Genomic DNA, 28000 nt, shown 5'->3' with positions numbered 1-28000 from the left:
AACTGTAGGCATCTCTGCTTGAGCCAAAGGGCTGCAGTTTTATAGCCCTGGGAAGCCTCTCAGATGATCTTGAAATTCCCTCCTAGCCAGCATCACTGGGCTTTCAGATGGTGGATCTGTGCAATACGATCTGTGCTCCCAGATACCTCTCAGATTCAACAGGTTAAAACAAAAATTACAAGCAACAAAAAACAAACACAAGAAATAGGAGACTAGCCCCAACCTTTTAAGACCAAGAGCTCAGTCTCTGAGGTCAGATGTTGCAGGAGCTAGGAGATGGAGTAAGGAGAGACTTTGAGAAAGATGGACAGGAAGGACTGGGCCAGCAAAAGAAGGTATGAGTTTGTGTGGATAGGTGCAGTGCCAACAGGGAAGCAAACGCAGAATGTCAGAGAAGGGAATGGAAGTGACCTATTTGGAAGGCACACAGCCTTCTCAGAAATACAGGTGAGGAGAAATATTGCCCAGCAGCTCCCCAGCCAAACACTAGTTGGGTGTTAAGATGGAAGAAAAACAAAAAACAAAACAAAACAAAACAAAACAAAACAACTAAGACTCCTCTGAGTGTCCAGAAGAATCCTGAGGAAATTAGTCTGGCTGAGCTCTTTAGACATGGCAAAGGCAGGAGAGAGGGAATTCCGCTGGGAGAACACATGGCGATGTGGCTGGAGTTTGGTGTGCAAAATGCAAAGGAAGTTACAAACCACTCTTTCATGGAGATGACATCATTTTTAACTGAAATCCGCAAAATTATCATCTAAGCTTCTTTGGTTTCTCACTCACTTTTCTGAATAAGTGGTTTTTTCCCACCCTTCTCCTCAAAGCAATGGGTTATGTTTTATGAACTGTAACATGCCCCTAATGCACAAGCTCTTAAGAAGCTGGTGACCGGTGGGCAACAAGTTTGGTTGAAGATCCAGCTTTTCCACCAAGCCCTCATTCTCGTTTTGTTCTCTATCATAGGCAAATAACGTGTTGCTGTTTTCAATGTCTGTCTGTTTGTCTTTTTTCCCCTTGGGTCAGAAAACAGTGTGTCAAACTTGCAAAGCAGAAGTGTCCATTACAGGATCTGGGGGTGTAGTGTTGCAGCTGTGAATTATTCTTGATGCCAGTGACACTCTTTGAAGATAAACAAGGGAGCGTACTCAAATAGAAGAGCTTGGTTGTTACAGAGATGAAGCAATTTGTTAAAGGTGGAATTAACTAGCAATGAGAAGTTTGAATCAAGGGTCTTATCTGGACTCAGAAAATGGACATAGTAGGAGACATGTTAATAATAATGTTAATAATACTAAGTAATAATAGTGGCCACATTAACTGAGTAGTTATTCAGCATTAGGGAATGTTAAACTTCACGATGAAATGGGTCACTGTTATTCTCTTCACACTAGATTGGAAGAATCAATTGCTTAAATAGGTCAGTGATTTGCTCAGTTTCAGCCCCAAGACTCATACTTGATGGAGCTGTGTTTTTGCCCGAGGGTCTTCTGACTCCAGATCCTGTGATCTTAACCACCGCGCAACATGCAGAGCTCTGCCTAAAATACAATGTCAGGAAGGGATTACACAGATGTGGTTCGATTCATTTTGGGGGTTCTGTGTGTGTGTGGTGAGTGGGAGAGCACGTCACTGCTACACACTAACGCTTCCGGACAATGTCATAATCAGAGAATTCATTGGATTTCAGGACTTGGGCATGGGGGTTAAGAAAAGGCAGGCTTCTTTTCAAAACTTCTATAGTCTTAGAGGGAAATGTCAACAGAGAAAAGGAAACCAGATAGAATGAAAACACACCACAGAATGTGGGTTTAAACAAGATAGAGATTCAAAGCCATAGGTCAGGTTTTTTGGAGACAGAGGGTGGTCAGGTTGAAACGCTGGGAGTCAGACTTAGGGGTCCCCATGGTACACTGGACACCAGGTGGCTTTTGGATGGCAGTGACATCGATAGCCACCTGTCAGCCTCACCAGCATTCTGAGACTGGCTGGTCTCCTGGTCCCACCTCACTGCTTGATCCCCATGGTTACAACTTGAGCAGCCATGTTGCCTGATCCTCCTGGTTTGCCATTGTTCAGAGTCCCATATGTGGACAGTCAATTAGACTTGGGCCCATCTTCATAGCAGGGAAAGCTCAGCTAATGGACAAGCAGCAAGGACCCAGGAAACCCATATTTGTTCCTTAAGGATAACAAGCATTTTAAACGAACAGAATTCCTTTGAATCTGCTTTACCCAGCAACTCATAGCTGAGATCCACAAGGATGTTTCCCATCTCTACGCTCTCTCCTGCACCAGACCCTGAGTTAGCCCTAAGGAGGCAGGACATTAATCCAGTGTCAGATCTGTGTGGGTTTCTCCTGCCCTCCAACCTAGTAGAACTTAGACTAAAGCTATTCATCTAAGCTGGGCTGAAGCTCCAACTGAATGCTTCACGTTTTTTTCCCTCTCCAAGTGCCTAACACTGACATTGGCCATGACTCCACCTGCCCGTCCTTGTCCTCAGCCCATGCGCTCCCTCTTGGCTCATTTGCCTAAAACTGGACTTCTGTTACCTTGGAATTCCAAACAGCTATTTTGTCAGGTTTCCTAAAGCTCTGTTAGGGTAAGAATCGTACATTGAAATTGCATTTTTATTTAAGTGCACAACGTTGCTCTCTTCTTAGGCCTTTCTCCCCCTGTGAATGGGGACTGTTTCCTGCCCAGAGCCCAAGGTCTGCTGCCCAAGGAGACGGGCCCTAATGATTGCTGCTTCTCTCCCCAGTCCCATTACCAAATTCCATCTACTTTTTTGAACCCCAGCATCCCACCTCAAGCTCCGACTCTGATGCTTATCTCAAACTTGACAAGATCTTTCAAGGAGCCAATTCCTTTCATCATCCCAGCACCCTTCCTACTTTCCTCCAACAGATGTGACCAAAGTGAAAAAAAAAAAAAAGCTCGCTGCCTGAGACAAACAGGGGATTGGTTGTGTTCTGTTGAATGTAATATTGTGAGGATCTCACAGGGTTGGAGTTCAGACCTGCCTCTGGAGAGCTTACAGTCTCGTTGAGAGGCAGGACCAAATCTGAAATGACAGGGCATCTCACATTTACACGCCAGAGTCTGAACCATATCGTAAGTATCCGAGAGTGGAAACACTTGAAGTTCTTGTAGAGACTGTGTTAATGGTGATGTTGCCAACCTTTAAATCCAGACACTGCTGAATGTTACACCTATAAGGAAGACACTATTTTACAGACAAAGAAACAGAGACTTAAAAGTAATTATTTTCCCAAAATCACACAGCCAGTGTAACCTGAGAATCAAAGTTTTGCCATTTTCTGTAAATCTACCCTCCCCTTCCCCAATCCATGTTCTAATGGAGAAAAAAAAACAAAACAAAACAGAACAACAGCAACAAAGAAACCTCAATGTTGGACCTCAAAGAAAGATACAATTTGAATAGTTTGAAAATATGAACAAAAGGAATCTGCCTGAACCCATATGGCTTTGTCAATGTTAATCAATCATTTGTACCAGTCGATTCTCATTCAAATGGAAGAGGCCAGCAGGTGATTTATTGAGCAGTCTGTCATTCCTACTAATTCCATTAGGACTCTAACGGTGAGTCCTACCTGGCTACTACAGCAAGAGTCTGGCAGCTCACGGGCACCAGTTCTGGGCAAAACATGGCCCTGGGTGATTGGAAAGGAAAGCCAGCCCCATTCGGTGTGGAACACATTCGTTCCCACCCTCCCCCCTTTCTCATCTGCAAATGGCTTTTTTTCCTTTTCTCCAGCTGTTATCTGTTTTTCAGCTTGCACTTTCTCTAATGGGTATTTGCTACTTAATCTTTCAGAATAATGAATGAGTCCATCTCTCCGGAAAGGTGGTTCCTGTCCTGGGCGCCCTGTGGTGACCCATTAGGAGGCCAGGCTATTGTGCGTCAGGATTCTATGAGTCTGAAGTCCACGCATGTGTCTGACATGAAAACTACTCTGCCTCCCAGAGATGGGGCTGCCTGGGAATGGCAGGGAGGTGAAGACAAACCCTGATGAACAGAATAGCTGAGAATCAAGTGTTAGATTTTCAAGAGAAGCGAAATTCAGGGCATAGACCATTCTACAAATTAGACTTGTCAGGAAGATAAAATACTTTTTCAAGGTTCTAAAATACCAGCATGTACATATATACACACTGAAGCTGCATATTAGAGCCACAAGCCACAGTGGATATTTAAACATAAATAAATAACAACTAAATGAAATCTATCAATTTAGTTCCTCAGTTGAACCGAGCACATTTCATGTGCACAGTAGTCCCTTGTGACTAACTTCTACTAGTGTTGAATATCTCAGATATAGAACATTTATCACATTCCACAGAATTCTACTGGGCAACATTGTTCTAGAAGAAAAGCAAATGAATTTAGCATCCTTAATGACTACCCCAGTAATTACATCAAGCAAATACCAATATAATAATAAGCAGTTGATAACGTGTTCCATCTAAACAAGGGACAGAAATCTGGCATTATGCACCAAACAGAGGCCATTTAAAAATCATGTGCTTAACCTCCATGAGACAACAGAATGAATGATACAATTCCCCAGACTAAATAAACCACAATATAAAACAGGGATAAGGAACCACCCATCCGTCAGCTCCACTCACTCAGCCAGGATCAATAACATGATCTCAAGTTCACCTGCATCACTGCCTGACCAGAGAGCTTAATAGTCAAGTCAAAGCAGAGCTTCGGAATCTACATTTAATAAACTTTCCAAGGTATTCTTTCTCCCAGTACAACTTGAGAACGTCTGCTGTAGAATCGGAGAGCAGTAACCTCTGGGTACTGCTTACTCACTTCCCAAAGGAAGACAGAGTCAGACTCCCTGCATTTGAATCTTGGCTCAGCCACCGACCATGGCAGTCCCGTGGGCAGGTTGCTTTCCCAGAAACTCCCCAGTGGCTGTCTCCTCCGGTGTCATTGGCGAGGCTTGGCTGTGTCACAGGCTGTGAGTGAACTCAGAGCAGGCGAGCGGAATAAATGATCGTGATTGCTCATGATAACGTTTCACCCCAGGATGGCGGAGATTGCCAGGGAGCACACGGTCATCCTAAACTAAACAAGGCTCGAGAACTTTACCAAGGAAGACGATTTGGGGGAATGGATCTTGGGAGATCACCAACAACAGTGTGTGGCACAGAACCATCTTTGGTGCTCACACGTGGGTTGCTGTTTGATGAATAGACCAAACTACAGAACTGTTTGAAATACTTCAAGTTTGCATCGCTTGCTGGTTAGAGATTTATAATTAGAGGCATTGTCTGCTCAGTTAAGGACGCCTTTCCTCTACAGTCAAGCTTCCACCGGCTTGCCTGTGTCCTTCCATTCCAGTGTTTTCCCTTTGACACATCCTTCGTTTTTACCTCTTATGTTCTATGTCAAGACATCCCATCTGATCATCCTCCAGCGGACACTCCCACCTCTTTGCTACCAGATGCCCTTTTTAGCAGCAAATATAGTGGGGTTTTTTTTCATTTATTCAGTTGATCTTAATTATTAGCCATAGAAAAGGATAATCCTAGCCTGCATTTACATACACCTATACATGTATATATGTAAAATATATATATTTATAAATAAATATATACGTTTATTATTTTACATATATATAAATGACAAGATAAAATGGATGAGACGTGTATATATATAAAATATATATTATATATTATACATATGGATGATATATCATATATATTATATTATATATTATAAATATATATTGAGACATGTATGTATATAAAAATAAGGGACATGTATATATATAAATATATATATTCTATATATTCTATATAATATATTCCATTCTATTCTAATATATTCTACATGTGTATATGGTATATATTTATAAATAAATATATACATTTATTATTTTACACACATACACACACACATGCACACACACACACATATATATATATATATATATGACAAGATAAAATGGATAAGAGACCCGAAGCTTCCTTTATTATTCAGACTTCGGAGAGATGTTGTAAATAAGAGAAAATCTGATGTCTTTTTATCCTCAAAAAGGAAACCAGACTGCAGACTTCTGAAGATGTGATAGGAGCACCAAACATGAAAACACGTTCTCACAAAAGGAAAGGAGGCCAATACCCCAGGGGTTAGAAGCCCCGGTCCACGACCGCTTTGGCAACCACGTGGCTGCATTTTGAAACCTCGTATTTAGGAGGGTTCCCTCAGCATTCCAGCTGCCCCAGGAGATGGCCTGAAAAGAAGTTGGCAAGAGATGGGGGTGGTCACTTTAGGCAGGGGGCCCCGTTATCATCCTCACAAATTTGATTCCTTAATTACTAAGGGATGAGGGTGGAAGAACTCGGGATGTCATGAGCATTTTCAAATAGGCTGTATTTTCACAAAGTGCCTGGGAGGAAACATGTGTTCTGGTGACACTCATTACGGCGAGAATGTTTCGTGCTTTCTGCATGTTTGTTTTTGCTTGTGTCAATTTATTTCTCAGAGGCAATCTTCTCTTTGATCATTTAATTCTGGTAATAAGGATCACAATTATCGTCAAAGAGACAGATTGTCCACCAGAAGCAAACACTCGGTTGACCAGATAGTATTGAAGGTGATCTACAGTAAGACTGACAATGATCCCATTTATGTTTGGGTTACCTGAAACTTCTTAGCATTTGTTTCTCTAATAGTCAGGTAGAGGTGCTATCAAGGCTGGTTAAATGTTCCAGCTCACTCCCAAGAAAAGGGCAGATCAGCTGAGATGACTAGAACATTGTGTAACAAGATGGAAATTCTCGTTTGGATCTGCATGTAAGTCAACTGATGTAAAAAGTTGCAAACAGCCCTGTAGCAATGATCGCCAGCATCTTGATCTCCAGATTCAGTCTTGTATTCTGTCCAGTCATCTCAGTGATGCTCATCGTCACATGCAGTGCATCAGACAGTAGGACCACTCTGCAGAATCCACCTTCCTGCTGGGGAAACAAGGAGTTAAAAATGCTAACACCTTCTCTCTGTACAAAAAGCTGTTTATGAAAACAAGTGAAGACCCTGGTTTGCACCTTGAGACCCTGGAAACATGAGAGTGGAGCTAGATTTGAAGGCTTGAAAACAGGGTAGGGAAGATAAAAATAATGAATGGCCAGTTAAGGTAGCCAAATGTGCATTATGGGGAAAGATGGGACATAAATTAGCCCTGAAATATTGGAGTGGATTTAGCAGAAAGAGAAAAGTGCAGTCTAGGTGAGGAGGATTACCAAAGGACAGAATCAGGACATGAGCAAAAGCCTTGAAAATGTAGGGTACAATGAGAAAGGGAGCTTTATAGAAGTAGAGATTTGTGCTTGCTTATAGCCAAGTGATCTCAGAAGTGCATCACAGTGTCCAGATTTTTATCAACTGAAATGATACTATATGTAAAAAAAGAAAAAAAGAAAGAAAAAAATTTTTTTCTTGAGGTTGTTAAAGATATTTGTGATTTGCTCAGTAAAATTACATACTTGTTTGTTTTTTCATTAGTGTGATGAGACGTTTGTATACTAATTTCAAGTTTACTGTGAAAAAACTAAACTCATTAAACTCTTTTACTTTATTATAACAACTTTGAAAATGGACACAGTGGAAAAGTAACAGTGACTTACCTTCCGCTGACATATAATACCATACCTTTCTATACCCTGTAGTTGGCAAACTACAGTCCATGGGCCACGTGTAGCCTGCTTCTTCTTTTTTTTTTTTTTTTTGTAAACAAAGTTTTATTAAGACAAAGCCACATCTATGAATGTATGTATTTTCCAAGGCTGATTTTGTATTATGACAGCAGAAATGAGGCAAGAATTGAGACAGAGCCTGTAGTCTACAAAGCCAAAAATTTTTACAGAAAAAAATTTCCCACCCTGTTGTAGATGTCAGCAAAGCCAGCACTATCAAGAAAGACAGTTGGGCAACGAATCACAGATTAACCAATTTTAAGAAAGACAAAATCAAGAAGGAACTGTTCTGTAGAGTGTGACCTCTCTTCCTCTTTTTTAAATCTTTTTTTTTTCTTTTTCAGAAGCCATTACTCTTTCTTAGCATCTCTCACTCCTAATAGAAAAAGAGCAAAATTAGCACAGGTAGAAAATAGATGACCATCCATACGATGACTCGCTCAAATAAGAAAATGTCTGGACACAATCTGAGTATGAAATGTCTTACACTGATAACATTTATCTTGCTAAACCATGCAGACTTGATTGCAAGTTTCTAGATCTAGTTACATTTCTATGAACTTTTACTTTAAATGTCTTCCATCATTTTGTTTCTCATGATGTCCGTCAACACACCTCAGCTAATAATTTTACGTTCCATACACAGGTTCTGTATCTTGAGGTGAGACAATCTCTCAACATGAGTTTCCAGCCAACTACTTCTCTGGCTCTCAGAAAAGTCATAAGCTCTCTAGGAGTTAAATGAATATGTAATCATATAATTAGGCTGTAGCTACTCCTGTTTCTCTGGTAATATTGTCCAGCTGGGCCACAGGACAAGGTCACTGAACAGCCTTAGACTAAAAATGGAAACGGGCTGATAGGAGAAGCGGACAAGTATGACTTGCCTCGGACTATTCTCTGTGGGATTAAGGCTTCTTGAGATCACGTCCTAAATTAGATTCCCCTGTAGTTGCACTCAGCCTTTTCCTAATGCTATTTTTCTTCCTCTTCCTCTCTTACTTTTAGGCAGAAGAGGAAACCACCCAGGTAATTTGATTTGAAAGATATACGAAAGCTGCCCAGCCCAGGGGAAGATGCATCTGGGTCTGGCCCAGAAACAAAAGCCCATTATTACTTTATTGCCTCTTAGCTCTCACTAAGGAGCCAGTGCAAAAGTGGGACTTAGAGACTTCAGTGACAGATGACCTGGTTTGGGTCACCCACTACCCACAATTTGCCCCCTAAATTACTTCTTTTTCCTGAGTTGTAGTTTTTCCACACATAAAACTGAAATATGTGTAATTATCTTGAAAAATCTGTTAAGGATCAAATTACATAATGTCTATGAATGGCTCATTATAAATTATGAAGTTATAATTAAGGCATTGTTTCTCTAACCATTCCATTTCAAATCCCAGCTGCCTCATGGAGGCAGGCATCATTCTCACTCTGGTGGTGAAATTTTATTAGATCATTTTCCTCTTGACAGTTAAGGGCAGGTAGTGAACAATGGTCCTGTAAAGGTGGGAAATGAGTAGAGGCAAAATTAGGGGAAGATTTGCATGTGAAGAAAAATACTGTAAACCATATCAGTAAACAGAGAACGCTGAAGCCATCAAGTCATCAGCGGCTGCCTCACCCCCCAGGGAAGACAAGCCCGCGGCCCGGCCTCTGCAGCCACTCACAGCGGTGCACCCTGAGGGGACTCAGAACAAGAAAGGACAGGACACTGGCCCTGGATAGCGAGGTGCTTGTCACAGGAATGAATTCAATGAGCCCAAATGTTTGCTTCCTCCCATACATAGAAAAGTGCTAAATTCTTTAATTCAAGATGCCTGGTTTTCTTTAGTTAACAAGACATCTTTTAATGTCCCAACTACCTGGTCTTTGTTGTAAAGCTCCTATATATCCTGGCTCCTCCACCACCTCTTGGGAGCAGCCCCCCAGAGCCATCTGAGAGGCTGTCATCCCGGACTCAAAGGGGTTTGAGCCCTCAAAGATGTCTGTCAAATAAAGCATAACTCTCAACTTTTAGGCTGTGCATTTATGTCAGTTGACACGCATATAGGAATATTTTTAAGTGATATCTATGTATTTTGAGATAAAGTATAAAGACAGAAATGGCTAACAGAAAGAGCACTGAGAGGTAGAAATGGTGAGTCCACAGCCACTATATGCAAACTCCATCTAGTGCAAAATATTGCCAAAGAGAAGTCCTGATTCTAATTACTGTTTTTTTGTTGTAGCCAAGCAAAGGAGATTGAATTGAATTTGTTGCCAGTTTTTCTTTGTTGTTTTTTTTTTACCAAGTGGAAGATTTCAGCTAAAAAGTTAATTTCTAAGGAATGAATGAGCCCCAGAAATGTAACGCTGCCCTTGCATAAATCAAAACAGAAAAAAAGAGTAGAAGGGCAGACTTGCCAAATGCTTATAAATCAAATGTGCCCCCCAAATAAACTGCATTCCTAATAAAGGCATGCAAATCATTCTGCGTGCGAATCACAGTAAGTGGGTGCCAATAAATTTCACCCTGACTGAAATGGCAAAATTTCGGAGGAATTAGTGGAAGGTGGGGATATTTAGAAAGCAGATGGAATACCGTTAATCATCTGTTCAAGTACAACTGGACCCTATAAATTATTTTAACGCATTTCCTGTCATTTCTGGCATTATCAGGGAATCATTCCAATACGAGGTCCATTTCCTAAGTTTAAATTAAATTTTACTTTACATGAATTCCCTCCATGGGAGAAAAGTTTCTACTCTGGAGGTTCTGGCTTGGGATGAAGTCAGTCATTCTGTAGGTGCCTATATGGAGAACTCCCTACCAGTGTTGTTTTTTTTTTTCTTTGACCTTATTGATTCTCAAGGGTACCATTCAAAGCATGGAAGGCATTCTATCCCTTCACACCTCCCTCATCATTTACTCTCTCTTCCCTCTTCAGCAATACATGCATTTATGATTTACCTGAGTAATTGTGTGGTGCAGCTCCGGGAAATGTTTAAGGATGCCTTAAAAGACAAAACTGCCATTTGGCTCGGCGTGTTTCCATTCACTTCAGTCTCGTTTCTGTTCCTGGTGCCTATCTAACTGGCTGTCGAGATCTTCATTCTTTCAAGATTCTAGGGAATAATAACACACGGCATTTGACGTGAAGAGCGGCAGGAGAGGGAGCCCTATTCCAAAAGGTTTTAATGGTGATTGATCTGTATTAGCTCTGAGTCACACTTGAGTTTGTCTTTTAAATCGGCTGCTCCTCGCTGGAGTGCATTTCTGGTATGTGAATAGTCACCTGAGGGAAAAGGTGGCTTTGCAACCATCTCTGGTCACCAGAGCCAGCCACTAAATACCACAGGTGAGTTTTAATGGCTCAGGCCCAGGCCGACTGCACTGCTTAACCTGCTATTAAAACTAAAGCTGGAAGAAGTGATTTGAAAAATAGAGAACTTTCATTGTCAAGTGGTTTTTAAAAGTTTGAGGCTTGTATACATACCGTCACCCCCTCCCCATAGGAATATGCAGTGCCCACCATAGCTCCGCAAAGGACAGTGGTGTCATAAATGCCTGCCTGTCTGCATTTTACATACCACCTAAACTGCCCAAAATATGCAACTCACTTTCTTCTTGCCAGGGAGACCATCTGAGATGGCTTTTAGTCCTGCAGTGGAAAGGTATCTGGGGATGATCAATGTGATTAGGCAGGCTTGATGGGGAACATCCTTTGTATCATCCACTAACCCCTGTATGGATCTTTACAAGCACATTGGATGCCTTACTGAGGTCTGTCCTCTCCAGTCCAGCCACTGAGACTAAGGGTTCCTGAACAAACTGATTTCAACACCTATGATCAAAGTCTGCCCTTTTCAGAGAGCACAAACATAGGGCAATAATGGCTCATCTAGTGCTCTGAAGTCATGCACACATATGCGGACACATGACGTTGGATCAGTCACATGTGCTTCATGCCTGCACTTCTACATCCAAGGGTGTGGAAGAGAGAAGAATCAACAGTGTCTGGGAAATCCTCTGGGCTCTGTCTGGGTCTGGAGGGATGGCTTTGGGTGGATCAAAGGGGAGAGCAAAATGCCTAGCCATAGGATGGGGCATTTGGCTCAAATGCCAAGGCAGGAAAATACATGGTGAAGGAGGAGGGTAAGTAACGAAATTGGCATCATGGGTTTGAAGAGACAGGAAGGAGTCTTATTATAGAAACTCAAAGGACCGCTCACTCCTAAGTGATGGGGACCAGTCATTTTGGATAGAGTAAGACTAAAGTACACTGCTTCTCAATTAGGTGTTAGTAGATGATGGACAAAGCTAGAAATTTGGTGAAATGAAAAAACAAAACTTCTACCTTGCTTAGACTTGAGTGCATATCTCCTGCAGCTAAGGACTTACTCTCCATGAGTCATAGCCACCCCCTCCTGCCCCTTATGTGACTTGAGACTTTCCCCCAGTCTTTCTGAAAAGTATAACCTTTTTTGCCTTTTTGTCCTAAACTAGGACTGTATCTGATCAGTTATCCAGGGCTTCCCTTAAGTTTCTCATTTATTCTTTATGTAAGGATTAATTAATCGATTGGCTATTTGACACCATGGAAATGAAATACTGGAGAGAAGTTTCCATGAGCAGGGGGTTCTGCGCAAACATCAAACATACCTAGAATGCAATGTAACAGTCCAGTACAAAACTAGTGTATGAATATTATATTCTGTAAGTCTTAGGAAATACGGGAATGGATGACTTGGAAAGCTATCGGTGGGTGGGGAGGATGGAAGGACCTCTGCTTTGCCTTTCTCGCGCTTCTGACCACCAGACGCATCTCTACCCAGGCTGACTAATCTCCTTTGTATTCGCACCTACCTATTTGCTCCAGTCCACCAGATTCATCTCCTCCTTGAAGGTTTCTCAGATCGCCCCATCTGAAGATTGTCTCTCTTCCCTAAACATTTCTAGAATTCTTTTACTTTTTGGCAAATCACGACATGCTTAGCGTCCTTCTGTCTCCCAAATTAAACTGCAAGCTGCTTGAGGGCCAAGAAAATGACTCACTCATTCTCTTCAGTCCCTGAAGCACTAAGGCACCGGGCAGAGAATTGTCACATGCAGGGCTGATAATTCAATTTGCTGATCTCTGAGCATGAAGGAGAATATAAACCTATTTTTTGACACAAAGGTCCGAAGCTCCTGTATTTAATCTATATCCTGGCTGATATAACTCTGTTCTTGTTGGCTGACCTTCTAGTCCTAGGAAAAGGTGTATATTTTCAGCTTGGGCAGCTCAGGTGGCCATGAGTGAAGGACTCGGACCATCAACCATGCATTGGGCAGAAACACTGAATCATTTCACCTAGAGCTGAGCGGGAGGTGTAGCTGAGAAGTCTGCAGGCCCAGGGGACAGCTAGTCATCCCTGACCCATCTCCTTGAAGAGACGAATGTTCTTCCAAAATCATTTAGAATTCTAAAGGATTGCAGTCTGTGTGTTTGTGTAGGAAACTCCAGCTTCTAGAAAGAAGGCACTTAAACAATATGACTTTGGTTTCTGCATTAAATCAACTCATATCAGCAAGTATTTACTGAGCATGTATTATGTATGGGGTGCTGTGTAGCACAGAGGAAATACTGATGCTCAGTCCTTTCTTGGAAACTACTTGGAAGGAGCTGAAATATATCATAATTAAAAGCGCACCTTAGTTAAGCTGTAGGACAATTTTATGAGACAGACGTTCTCATCATGGAATTTGGGAATGGAGAGAATAAGTGTTGCAGCATTTCTGATCCAATCACCCCTGATGCTTGTCAAAATGCAGATTTTTGAGCTACCCTTCACCTGTAGTGGATGGGATGTTTGGACCAGGAGCCCAGTTATCTGCTCTTTACACACATCAGAGTTTAAGAACCATCGTCCTATCAGCCAGAGTAGTGTTTCAGGAAAATGCCAACAAAGAGGTAGGAGGAATGATTCTGAAGGCAGAGTTCTGGCTCCTTCTGTGCCTTTTCCATTCTATTTCCTGGGCTACTGATCAATCACAAGCAAGAGCTGGTGGTAGACTGAGAGAATATTATCCAGGTAGTTTTTAGAATTTGATTTATATTAATTCCCCTCTAACATTAATTGCACCCCAGTCCATGGGAATGTGTTTTACCAGAGAGAATGCAGTTTTGTATGAAACATTTTAGGAGCAAGAGGCACAGTGATCTCATCTCTAAGCACAGCTGCTGTGATGTTAGAAAGAGGAAAATCAGGTACCCATGGGAACCGACCAGCACACCTTTGCCTGTGGTTTTCAAACTTCTGGCTTCATATTTCTAGACTGAGATGTGTGAAAAGATCACCTTCTGAAAACATAAAGAGTAACACACATGCATATACACAGGCATGCATACGCTCAAACACAGACACACATACGTGCACACAGCACCATCAGTGCCAACTCTTGGTGCCAAGTTAAGGAAACGGTTTCCGTAAGCACGTCACATGCCTGAGCAGACACCTGTGCACATGCTTGGGTTTCCTTTTAATGGTCACAAACTTTAGTCTCATTTCCTAGGTGAGTGAGATGCTAATCAAGCAGTTGAAGACAGAGAGCCTCGCGAAAATCATCAAATGTGAATTTGTCCAGGGGGACTCTCGACTTTGAGGAGGGAAGGAAGAAATTGTCACGTTGATTCCACTGGAGACAGCCTTGCTCTCACTAAGCGGCCCCTGGGGACTTTCTCCCTGATTTGTTCTTCGTCAGGTTGGCATCTCGGTGACAAGGCAATTGTAATTAGAATGAATAAACTGAGCGATGTGCCAGCTCTCTGCTTATAATTCAGGCTGTGACATTAAAGAAACATTGCAGTTTTATTCTTTTTTTTTTAAATTTTTTAAGGAGTTACAAACAGCTAGTAGGTTTTTGCCTACTGGGATGCCTTCCATAAAACGCAGAACTGCCTTGCTAAAGAAAGAAAATATGATATGCGTGTTGGACCCCAGATGGCTTTATCTTACCTTTTGGGATTTTAGACTATCTTTGGAAATTGTCTTATTTTTTCATGCTTGTTCTTGCAATGAACAGGCAATAAAGATTAGGGGTAAAGAGGAGACGTGAAAAAAGATTCCTACCATCCTATTGCCTCAAAGCTCATCGCTGCTGGGAAAGAGCTGAAGATAATTTGGGCTGCAGTAAAAAAAAAAAAAAGCAAAAAAAAAAACCCCAAAACTATAGCCACTTGAATTTAATAAGAGATATGTCAAGGTACTGGTAGGGGTTGGTGGTAGACCCTTTTTGATGTTTGACCTGAGCCTTGACTTAGCCTAGAAAAAATTATATGAATTCTCCCCCAAAATCTGACAGCACGTTTCGATGTCTCTTCTCTTTCTCATGAAGACTGGAGAATTACTTGGAAATCTGAAGGAATTCCAGAAGGTTATTTATCAATTAGAATCTTGGGGACACTTGCCATCTTAAAATTACAAAAGCCATTTAGCTGAAATGTTTAACTCCTTTGTTTTTACGTCTAATCCGGACTTTTCCTAGAGGCATTGGAGGATTTCTCATTCTTTATCTTCTATCACATTTGGAGATAAAATGTACTAGTTTGCCCTCTGCAGAAGAAGATCCCCATTTATACTGATTGGTTATGCTGTGCTCTTGTTCAGCTCTTCTGGTGCACGTGTTTGCTCTTCCTCCTCTCTTCTCTGCCCAATTTTAACCATCCTTAAAGAGCAACTCAGACCCCATCCATTCCCGCCTTACGCCTGTCTAGCGTTAACCCAAAGAAGAATCATCGATGAGGTGGTTGGAGGCATACGTCTAGAATTCAGGAGAAAAGGATGAGCTAGGAAAACAAGTTGTCAGCACGTGGGTGGTATTTGAAATGATGAGACTGGCTACGAGCACCACACTGAAATAGGCTCTTAATCACACCCCATCATACTGGTGATTTTATTTCTTATTGACATTCAGGGTTCTCAATCTTCTTAAATGCATCACCACTTTTGAAGGGCACACACTATCACATGATACACCAGTTGCTTGGTTTAAATGATGCCAGATAACTTGATGTTTTCGTGAATGGAGTCAATCAACATGATGAGTGAAGAAGCAGGCAGTTCTGACATGGACTTACGTGCTGTGGTGACCGCTTCCCTGTTGATGAGAGTGCTCTCCAGGCAACTTGCCGGCACCCAGCGTGGGCTGCTATCTGCAGACACCTTCAGTCACTCTGTTGAAACGTACCTTCCTGCTACAGCATATTATCTCAGTCAGGAACTCAATCATCTGTCATATAGACTCACAGTCATTTGCTTTCCAGGCTGTAATAACACAAGTTTCATTGATGAATTTTTTTTTCAGACAATTAAGTTTACTTCTTTATACAAAGCAAAAAATGTAATATTTATATGAAAATTTAGGAGGGAAGATTCTTTCAAAATAAGAATATGCCTTTCTAAATGGGCAACTGTGAGAATCGCTTCGTGCTTTCTGGCTGTCTCAGAGTCCTCTTCACAAACAGAAATCTTGGTTCTTGTTGGCCCAAGTCTGTATGCCTATCCCTCTGGTAATGGCCCTGTTTTCGGAATTCCATGACACTTTGATTTCATGTTAGTGGTTCTGCCACCTTCTTGTCTGTTATCACCAGTAACTCTTCACCATTATCAGCGTATCGTCTCTGCTTCTAATCTGCTACCTCATTTTAAACACAATTGTCCAAGCAAGGGCCTGAGAAGGCTGGGATGTCTTTTCCCTTCAGCAGAATTAAAAGCGTGGAAATTCTGTTCCTTGCTGCTAAGAACCTTTGCTTAAAAAAACTACCTCCTACAGATTTTTTCCTTTAGGGATGGCAATACAGAAGAGTTGAGTTTGTTGGAAATCACTGACTGGCACATGGGCCATTGATTTAACCAATACAAACACAAGCCTTCCTACTTTTCAAAGGACTTTTGTATGGGTTGTCATATCATATCTGAAACAACCCAGATGTGGAAAAAAAAATGCATCCTGAAAAAAAAGTTTCAATTCATACCAATATCCGTGAAGAAGTTCTTCTAAGTTTTCATATTTTCATGGAAAGAAAACATTCACTTTTGCATGAGATAGTTTCTCACATCGAAGAGGATCTTTGAGATAAAATTTCCCAATAATATTTTTCAAGTATTTCAGTGTTTATGTGGCACAGATCTATCTCCCTCATCCTGAACAGGGTTTCACCAAAATACAGGTCTCATTGCTCTATTAAATGGGATAATAATGCCTATAAAAACACGCTGCAGTGACTGAGAGCCCTCTGAACTCGCATTGTCCCAACCCTACCAGTTAGCTGTGTAACTCAGGGCACCTCATTTACTTCACTAACCCTCCATTTCCTTATCTCTCAGGAACAGTGATGATACAACCTCAGAGAGTTGAAATGAATGTTTCATGAAGCCCAGTAGAGTGGCACAGTATGAAGTATTTGCGTATCTTCATTTTATAATGAATTTAGATTCTAGATAAGGGACCTCCATCTGCTTCTTACTTTTCTTAGAAATGGGTGCTCTGCATGGGTTATTTCCTTTAATTCTTACACTCTGGAATAAATGCTAATATTCTCATTTTAAGGATGGTAGTTGAGGCTCAGACAAGGTACGTAACTTCTCCTAAAATGTACAGATCTTAAGTTGTAGAATTATAATTCAAAGTCAATGCTTTAGGAACCATTCAAGGCTGACTAGGGGCCACCTACCACCTCATAAAGAGTCTTTCATGCCGTGCTGCCCAGTGATCTTATTTTCAGGACTAGGGAGGGGAGAGATATGAAGAGATTGCTAAGACTATGGATAAGAGGGAGAGAAATTTACCCCTTCCCCTTTCTTGAAGAGACAGGCTTAAAAATGAGTTATATGGTTTTCAGATACCAGAAGAAAATATAGACTGATAGTCAGCCTTTGGCCAGAATAATGCATCTTATTTCTTCAACCATCAGACAAAAAGGTCGAACTGTCTGTTTTCGACACCAAGTGTGCCATCTCTTACCCACAACTAGATCCTTATCATCTAAAAGAATTAGAAAGAGCAGAGATATAGACAATTCTGTCAAGACAAACAGATTATTATGTAAAAAAAATGATAAAGATCAACTCAGTAATGAATATTTCCAATTGTGCTCATGTGCACCAAGTGTGACTCTGAACCCACCATGTCGCTCTCTTCATTGTGGTAACTGGGGAGATATGTCTGCCTGGATTCTGAGCCCCACTTTTATGCACTTCATGGAAATGCGTTAAGAGAGGGCAGAGGCGAAGCACGCAGCCGTGAAGTAGAAAGGAATCCAAACCTTATTTATAGAAAAATAAACATCATTTACAAATATGCTTTGCGTTTAACCGAGAAAATGGGAAGTGGAGAAGGCAACGTCAGACCACATTCTGAAAGACATGGGTGATGGAACATGGCAATGCGTTTCAACAGAGATTTTCAGAACTTTGGTTTTGAAAATTTCGCAGAGCAATGTGTGCAACCGACTTGGAAGGGCTTCATCTTTCCTGGTGTAATTTCATTGAACCCCAGTCACGCGCACCAGACTTCAATACTCTAGCCGTCGACTGCCGTCACGTCTTGGCGGGTGTAGTTGCCAACCCTGTTCGCAGACGAGGGGAGAGATGCTGACAAAACCCCTGGGCAGGTTTGTGTATCAGAAACTGCAGCATCAAGCCCTGGATCGCCTCCTCTTCCAGGATGATGCTAAATGGAAGATCACCAGAGACACCAGGAAGTAAGCAAAACAGGGAACAATACCTCCAACGATTTATATTCTATTTAAATCTTGCTTTGCTTAATGATGAACTTTCTCATCAGTATTTCTGAATAATTGCAATCGTTTGCCCCCTAAGCTATCAACATGTAAACTTACAGATGGCACGAACCTCTCCAGCGCCTTTTTCATTGCTCTGAACTTCTGGTGCCTCTGGAGGAGTCTGGCTTATGGCTGTGTTTTGCCACTAATGAGCCTCCTCTCCTTTCTTCTTCGCAGTTGAAGTTGTTTCTTCGCTCACCCCGTTATTCCCCCTCCATGCTCTGATGTGACCTGTAATGCGTGCCCCTCATCGTGGTTCGATCATCATTTGCTAAAGCCAGGTGATTCTCTGAGGTTTCAGGATCACCTAGGGAAAAATACCTCCACATTCAGCTGCATGTGCCCAGCACTGATATCGCATCACAGTCCCAATGCTGAAAAGTTGGAACATTTTTACTCAATTATATATTCAGTACTTAGTTCATCCCCTATATCACCGCCTGTTACTCTGCAGGATAAAAAGCTGTTTAAAAAAAATGGCCCCCATATTTAAGGAATTTATCTGTTGAGGAGATAAGACCACACATATGAAAGGCCAAATACACACTTACATGTGGGTTAAATTGCAATACCACAGTGTTACAAGCAGTCAAGCTAGTTTCTGGTTGCCAAATTAAAGTTAGCAGATTTTGAGCTGTGACTTCAGAGGAGGGAGGTTTCACGTGTAGCCGAGGTCCACAGGAGAAATGGAAAGATGAGTCAAATTGGAGGTTGATATTATGTTTCAAATCTCATCTGCAATTAATGCCTCTGAGGCTTCAATCAGTTGTGCTCAAATCACTTTTCATTCCTGTGTGACTTTTGATGCACTTACAGTAACTTTCATTGGTTCCCTCACTCTCATTTCCGTGAGTAGCCTTCATTTTCAACTGTATTTTTATAAAGCACATTTCCAACACACAGGATTCGTGAAATAAAGTGTTATGTCATTTTATAGATGCAGTGTTTCCAAAATAAGAAGTTACTATATTCTCTGCGATTTAGAATCCCACGACCTCTTACATCACATCTCAACTCTGCAAGGGAGGAGTGTAAAGCCATGGGCTGCGAGTGGAGGTCATCTATCTGTAGACGAAAAAGCAACATCAGGTGTGGGGAAGACATGGGGTGAAAAGAGCAGCATCTCAGTCCTCCATCGGGAAAATTACTTACAAGATCGTCATACACAACACAAGCTTAGCCCCCATTTTTCAATTCATTCAAAACAAGTCTTGTCCATGGACATCCTTCCCTAATTTCATAACAAAGGTGCAAAAAATTAAAGCAAACATTATACAGATTTTTTTTATAACAATCAACTTATCTGTGATGATGGATCCCAGGAAAGAAAGTAGGACCTGTTATCTTTCTTTTTTTTTTCTACACAGATCAGCTAGACCGACTTCACCTTAAATATCATCATCAGTCAGTCACACTTCAGTTTCATTTGGGAAATTCCAAATTCATAGGTTTGAAGGCTCTTGCACTTTCTTCATTCATGGAACAAATTACATTATCAAACTAGCCCCTTCTCGGTTCCTGCCAGGATGGGGGTGAGCAGGAACCAAAAAAAAGAAAATCAAGCCTGCATCCTCTGTCTGCACAGCAGGCCACGGGGGACTAAGGGCTCTTTAGTGACTCCATTGCTTCCATCCATCACTCTCCAAGCACCATGGCGTGCACACCCACCAAGAGAACTTTAAAATAAGAAATAAAATTCAATGAACTCACATTCAATTAAGATTAGTCATATTATTAATCTTTGCCGGTGCAGGGCTTATCAGGAGATAATTGACCTTGTCAGTGTTTCCAGGCTGCTGTATTGCTGCAGAAAATTTCACTCTTCTCCTGCTTAATTAGAATGCAATAAAACCAAGAAAGGGGTTTTCTCTTTCCTGCTTAACCAGTGTCCACTTTTCTCCTCCACTCCCCTATCTAAGAAGGGGGATGAGAAAACGTGGGTATCACAGAGTATAATCTTCTCAATTAATAGAGGGAAAGTCCCGTCATTGCTCCCCAGGCCATGACAAATGCACCTGTCGGCAGAGCCAGACGACTGAGGTCCCTTACATGCCCAGACGCTCCCTTCTTTTTCCTGTGTGTTCAAAGGAAACGTGATTTTAATTGGACTGTGAAAGAGACACAGGTGGCGAGAAGGCGGTTTTGTCGATTTACTTTCATGTAAAAGGTGATGTTCCCTGACGCGGATCAACTTGGTATCAGACTTTCTATCATTTCTCTTTTTCCGATTTTCAAGTCAATTGTCCTTTCCTGGGTTCTCGGTGTCTTTCTGCTTTTGCTGCTCCTTCACATTTAAAAGGCAGGCCTTGAATTTCTATTTCTTGAAAATATTCTCATCCCAGGATTTGTTGGATGGCCAGCACCTCTTCAGCGTTGAGGTAAATGAATTTCATGTTTCAGGAACAGGGATTGGCAAAATGATCCCTAAGGACATTTGCAGATGAGAACTCCTTAATTTTGAGGATGACAAAGGTAAATCTTATGTAGTAGACCAACATTAACTGTCTTGTTCAAAATAGGGGTCACGAATACAGTGAGTCTTCAAACAGTAGCCCAGCATCTGAAGATGCTTTCTGTGTCTGGTCCGATTCACAGTTCTGGGTGATGCTTTGAGGCATTTCAACCCCAACAGCTTGCATTCTGAGAGATGTGACATCCTTAGCGAAAAAGCATACACACACACGTGCGCGCACACACACACACACACACACACACATGCACAGGGCATTAGAATATACGAGCAAAGTTTTATCTCAGAGTGTGTGCGCGTGCTTTCTGTGGAGTATAATTTCAACAACAGAAAACAACCTCCTTTCATTTTGTTTGATCAAGTATTTTATGATTCAGTTCCCTGGTCACACAGAGACTTTCAGCAGAACCTAAAAATTGGTGTCAGGGGAAGTTGGAACACTCTTTAATTCTTCCACATATGCGTATCTCATATTTACTATCTACAGCTGTATAATTGAAAGCTCGCCGAAAATGCATAATCTGCTTCCTCTGTGTATTAACTGAAAACAAAGACAGATTATTGAATAATAACAATTATCATTACTGTAAGTATTTTATTTTGTGTCTTATACACATAGGGACTTCTTTGCCATTATGGCGGGTGTCCAAGTAGAGTACGCCATTTAACACCATAGGTATTTAGTGAATATCCCCTTCGTGGCCCATCTCATGACTTTTTTTTTTTTTTTTGGTCTGGTCAATTGTGATTGTTTCGGATTAAAGAAGCTTAAAGTTGATGTCTTGGATCACAAAGCATGATGAGAAACGGACTAGGAGAAATCCTTGATCTGTCACAATTGTGTGTCAGGAAGTAATCAGGTCAATATCAGAGGCTTGGGAAGATGCATGAATTTAGCACAGTTCTCTGATAAAAACCAGGGGTGTTGTGTCACTTTTTGGTTGAATACTCTCAGATCAACCTACTCCACCCCAACCAGCCTGGACACACCCCTTTTTTTGGAGAATTGGTGAGGTAGATTCTCACAGTGATGTGTGTTCTCTGGGAGGGCAACTTTTTCTAAATCTTCTTTTGTTCACTTAAAAACATTTATTAGATGCTCCCCTTGTTCCAGATCCTTTTCCGGTTGTATGGTTACATTATGAATACAACAAAAGTGTGCCCTCCTACAACTTCAGTGGTAGTGAAGAGAGAAGAAAAATAACAGAGGAGGTAAATAATTACATATCACGTCCTCACGCCCCTCCTTCTACCCAGGGTTACTTCCGAGGAGTAGACCAGGGCCTTGCTCATAAAAGCCCTGCCTTTCTAACATCACTTCTTAGTTAGATTTGAAAAAATCAAGCAAATGATCCTGTAATTTAGAAAATTCACAGAGAGGATACAGAGGGGGAAATGCAGAAGCACATCTAAATTATGAAATAAAATATCCAAACATCTGAATGCACCCATAGGTGATAAGTGCTAACAACAGTAAGAAAGGGGAAAGAAAAGTAAGACTGAGTGATCAGGACAGATTCCTTGGGAAAGATATAAATTGCAATGGAACAGAGTCCCACTAATTTGCCAATATAACATCACCAAGTCCATGACATTTTCAGATGTTTTTCAAACCATATTACCCTAACAGCATAGATACAATTCAGAGAAAACTGGGAATTTAGCAAATTTTTCCAGTTCTCTTTATGCAACTTCATCAGCCCCGATTCCTAGAACGGAAAACTGACACCACTGCAGGCCCATATGCTTGCACACTTGAAATTGGTTCTGCTTCACAGGTTGTTCTAGAAGGTCTACCATGCTGAACACTATGCCCTTCCTGGTCTTGCTCACAATGTGCTTTCCCTGCCAGGAACTCGTAAAGAGCTACGATATCAGTGCTACTGAGCTCAGGTATTTTTATTGCTTCATTACTATTATTATTGAAGATTATAACTTGAAATTTATTGAGTGTAAACAATGTGTTACATACTATTAGAGGCAGCCTCTGATGACCATGGATTTAGCAGCACAGCACAGGTTTCCATGAATAGGGTCTCCAGCCATGGATAACTTGGTGCCATCAGCATAGTCCACAGGAAGGAAATCTGTATGATCGTTCCAAAGGGATATGTTCATTCCAAAGATTAATCCAAGTGATTGCAGCAAGAATGTCACAGATTCCTAGGGGATCCAAGGAAAGTCAGTCTTAAGTCCTCACTGATTCTCTAAAATGATCAGAAGTGGAAAAGAGAGAGGAGGAAAATTGTTCATAGAACTTGATACATGTTGTCAAATATATTTTGTTTCAAAAGATTTTGTTTTTCTGATCATAAAATTAGTGCTTGTGGGAAAAATTTGGAACTAGAAATCAAGTTGTAACTATGTTGCCAAAAAAAAAGCTAAGTTGATATTTGTATATATTTTTACCTTTAAAGAATATAAACATATATACACATGACTACATAAACATAAATCAAGACCAGATAGTCTTATATTTATAATTTTATCTCTTATTTTCCCACTATTGTGTTGTAAGTTTTTTCAATACCATTAATTATTCTTTGAAAACATGATATTAGTAAGAGCATGATCATGTCTGAAAATGTGAATAATCTATCCCTTTCTATAGATACTGAAGTTGTTCCTAAATTGCATGCTAGTATATATAAATCTCAGATAAGCATTCTCACCTTCCATGGCTTGGCTTTATATCTCGCACATCTTGGGTTGAATCCTTAAAAGTGAAACAACACAATGGCATGTTTCTGCTAGGAGGCAATGTATGTTTTGATCCTCCAGTGAGATATGAGAGTGCCTATTTCCCCATAGACTCACTAGGACTGAGTCACAGAATTTAGAAGCTAGAAAGGACTTTAGAATTCCAATGCCCCCTTTTTTTTAATTTTATTTTATTGAGTCATAGTCACTTTACAATGTTGTGTCAATTTCCAGCATAGAGCACAATTTTTTAGTTATACATGAACATACATATATTCATTGTCACATACTTTTTTCACCGTGAGCTACCACAAGATCTTGTATATATTTCCCTGTGCTATACAGTATAATCTTGTTTATCTATTCTGCATATTCCTGTCAGTATCTATGAATTTCAACTCCCAGTCTGTCCCTTTCCACCTCACTCCCCACTGGCAACCACAAGTTTGTATTCTTTGTCTATGATTCTGTTTTTGTTTTGTATTTATGTTCATTTGGCTTTCTCTTTTCTTTCTTTCTTTTTTTTTAGATTCCACATATGAGTTATCTCATGTGGTATTTTTCTTTCTCCTTCTGGCTTACTTCACTTAGAATGACATTCTCCAGGGATATTCATGTTGCTGCAAATGGCGTTATGTTGTCAGTTTTATGGCTGAGTAGTATTCCATTGTAGAAACATACCACATCTTCTTTATCCAGTCATCCATTGATGGACATTTAGTCTGTGTCCATGTCTTGGCTATTGTAAATAGTGCTGCTATGAACATTGGGGTGCAGGTGTCTTTTTGAAGAAGGGTTCTTTATGGATTTATGCCCAGGAGCAGGATTCCTGGGTCATATGGTAAGTCTAGTCCTAGTCTTTTGAGAAATCTCCACACTGTTTTCCACAGTGGCTGCAAGAATTCCAATGCCCTTTTACGTTACACACTTGGCCAATGAGAGATAAGAGACTTACTGAGGTCACATCAAACAAAGGGCCATAAAGTCACTCACTATGTCTTATAATTCAGCTTTCCCTCTTGCCAGGGTTTAAACGTATCTCCAATAATTATTCTGTGTGACTTGGGCAAATTACTTCACTCATTTATGTTTCAGCTTTCTTATCATTAATTCCAAAGTTGTTTTGAGAGCTTATAAGAAATTAAAAGTTTTAGGCATGTACATGTTCTAGGAATCAGCTTTGATAGTGAGTGAATAATGGGTAATGCGACATGACGTTAAGGTATCAGTTACTATTATCCTGAATGTGAGGCAGAAAGAGTGTCTTTCCATCATGGTGTTTGGAAAGTTAGGTTGAAGCACTGGACTCTCTACATTTAAATATCCTTCCACTTTTGGAGGTGGTCTCTCTGGATGTCTTTGAGATTTATTCTCTGTCCGGGCTGACAGAGACCCTTAACCAAAAGGGTCAGTCTCTGGTTCTCTATTTACATATAAAATATTTTGTTGTTATTAATATTGACCATGCCTTCTGACATACCAGCTAAAGTTTTACTTGTCAGGACCACAGGAACTGGGATTTACTGCCTGGAGAGGACTGTTCTTTGAGGACGTATGTGGGAAGGACAAGAGTGACATGTCCAGGGACACCTTTCATGGCCAGCAGGTGCCTGTTCTTTATTCTTTTTCCCATTTCACTGTCAATGGTCTTTACAAGGTCTCATTCTGTACACTGGTGGCTGCGTAAACATTACCATTAGTTTGTTTATCATTATTTCATTATTCTATTTTGTTTTATTTTATTGTCTTGTCTCAGTATCTCTCAAAAACACATTTCCCCCACTGTGGCCATGTTGTTTGCTGAAACATAGGCATTTTATAGGCCCAGAAAAAGCCATGAAGTCTGTCCCACATCTTTCCCCCAAAGTAAATCTAAATCATCAGAATGCAGATCCATATGAGCCATGTAGATATGACTCTGCCCTACTCCCTGGTACACACACACACATTTCATCTCAGGTCCCCAGCTCATGTAGCATATATGATTATCCAGGTATTAAAATTTGAGACAGATCTGAAAGTCTCAGTGCTCCCAGAGTATCATCTGCCTTCCTAAATCCCTCCTCTGCACTGTCTTATCTGAGCTCTCCTCCCAGCAGCACCCTCTGGTTCTTGCCTTTACTGATCTCTCACCTCATAAATATTCTTGCCCTGGTCCTATCTCCCATTGTCTTATGGTCCTTCTTTTTTGTCGGGATAAAATTGATTAACTAATTAGTAATAAGATATTAATGTCTAATAATATATTTGTATTTTAATAAGAAACATTATTGTCTTAACAAAAGGAGATGTCTAATGATAGACATTTTATAATTTTGGCATACTGGTAGGAGAGAGATGTTTAAATAGGGAATCAACTGATTGCTCTCAGATTATGAGCCTACCTGATTAAGCATGTGCTGCAAAGTCATAAGAAAAAAAAAGTGTCAGGATCTCTTAGAGACTCCTGACTTTATGCAATACATGCTTAATAAGGGAGAGCTTTTTATTCAACCCTCTCTGGCCACGTGGGCATCAAGTTGAGATTCCAGCTGCTAGCGTTCCTCATTACTCATGGTAAAAAAAAGGGTGGCCTGCCCACCATCTCACATAAAAGATTTTGATATCTGGAAATCAAGTTTGAAAAAAACTACCAGCCTATGATTCATATTACTGCAACCCTGTTGTGAACAGTTTGAGTTCTTAGAGCATTTTTTAGTATAAAAATTCCCAAGGACTTTAAGAATACTTGGAGAAAAATTTAGGGGGAAAATATGAACCAATTTTTTTTTGAGTACAGTAAAATAATACTTTTCCTACTCTTCCACTTGCCTTCTACCAGCACTGAGATCCAAGTGTTTTTGAACACACACAATGGTTCACAATTTTGAAAAATATGAATTATGTTTCACCGTGGTGCAATGAAATGGAATTGTCTGGGTTCTCTTCATAATTCCCTTGGCTTTATTGAGCTTGCTCCATCTTAAGATAGAAATATAATAAGATGGTAATTATCTGCTGAATGGTGAAGGATAGACAAACACATAGGGGAAAATGAGAGATGTGTAGAGCAGTGTGCAGTCTCACACCGAACACGGGAATTGTGTTGTTGGGCTGTCAAAATGCATTCAGCTCAAACACTATCCTTAGGAACTATACAACTGTAAACAAAAGCAAATTGGAGTGATTTAATCATTTAAGCTTATTTTCACAGAATTCATCCCTTTATGGCCTATAGACAGATAAAGGATATATCAAAGCACACCGTGGAGTCGTCTCGGAGCGTGGCAACCCATGCGGGCCTCCATCCACTTGGACACTCCAGACTATTTCAAGTTGGCATCACTTAACTGTCCCACTGAGAAATGAGTTATAACAGAGTTTCTGTACTCCTGCAAGGCCTAGACGGCCTCTGGAAAGAGAGTCACTCTTCAGTATTTCCTCACTTATATTTCAGTCCCGTGATATTTTTAACTGCAAAGAATTCTTTCTTGGGGTCATGAAGAACTCGATGAGATTGGGCCACTGGGAAGTCCGTGTTTTGACCTATAATAAATAGAGTGTACATCAGAGAGAGAGCTGATTAACCAGTTCCTTTCGCTGTTTTCTCTTTGTTTTTTGTTTGTTTGTTTTCCCATCACTTGTTAATTCCTTTTGGCTAAATACTCCAATACCCTTCCTCTCAAAAGACAAGAGAAGTAGGTTATGGGCTTCTAAGCAGAGTGGGTTGGAGAAGCATGTATTCCAGGTAGTCAGAAATAACAGGCTCCCTAGAACATGTGGGTGGAGAGATGCGACAATAAGCCTCACTCCCAAGTGATGCTGGCCCTACTCAAGTCATGATGCTAAAAAACTCCTACTTTCTATTATTCACAATTATAAAATAAAATGTGATTGTGATATTCGTTATCAGAGAAGGGTCACATATCACTAAGAAATATACTAGTAGTAATTCATTCATCATATCATCTTTAAAATAGAATAAAATTCTGTGGGAAAAAGAAAAAATAGGTTTTGGAAGAAATCAAATTGGACAAGAAAACCTTAATGAAAGAATTAAAGAGAAAAACGAGACCAGGGAAGAAAGGGGATCTGTAGCTTATTCATCTTGATAATGTCCACTGTTGAATACTGTGTCTGGTGCAACATAAGTATCAAGTATTTGTCGAGTAAGTGAATACACAAATCACCCACATAAAAGCATCCAAGTATTAGATGCCTGGGGACCGGTGCATTAAACAAGGAAAAGAAGATATTTTGGGAGTCCATACTCCCCAAATTTAGCAACTTTATAATTTTACCTGGAGTT

The 28000-nt window shown here is 40.6% G+C and overlaps 1 long non-coding RNA gene across 1 annotated transcript; it reads right to left on the bottom strand.

The window, feature by feature from the left end:
- Nucleotides 1-6691: 6691 nt before the first annotated feature.
- Nucleotides 6692-23811, bottom strand: LOC140688859 (uncharacterized). Its single transcript, XR_012063700.1, has 4 exons — nucleotides 23685-23811; nucleotides 22985-23175; nucleotides 10688-10842; nucleotides 6692-6999 (listed from the first exon to the last, which is right to left on the bottom strand). It is a non-coding gene; the product is annotated as an uncharacterized lncRNA (long non-coding RNA).
- Between the last annotated feature and the right edge of the window lie 4189 nt (nucleotides 23812-28000).

Source organism: Vicugna pacos, chromosome 24 (genome assembly GCF_048564905.1).
Source record: "Vicugna pacos chromosome 24, VicPac4, whole genome shotgun sequence".
Classification (NCBI taxonomy): Eukaryota; Metazoa; Chordata; class Mammalia; order Artiodactyla; family Camelidae; genus Vicugna; species Vicugna pacos.
This window is presented reverse-complemented; position numbering and strand designations above follow the sequence as displayed.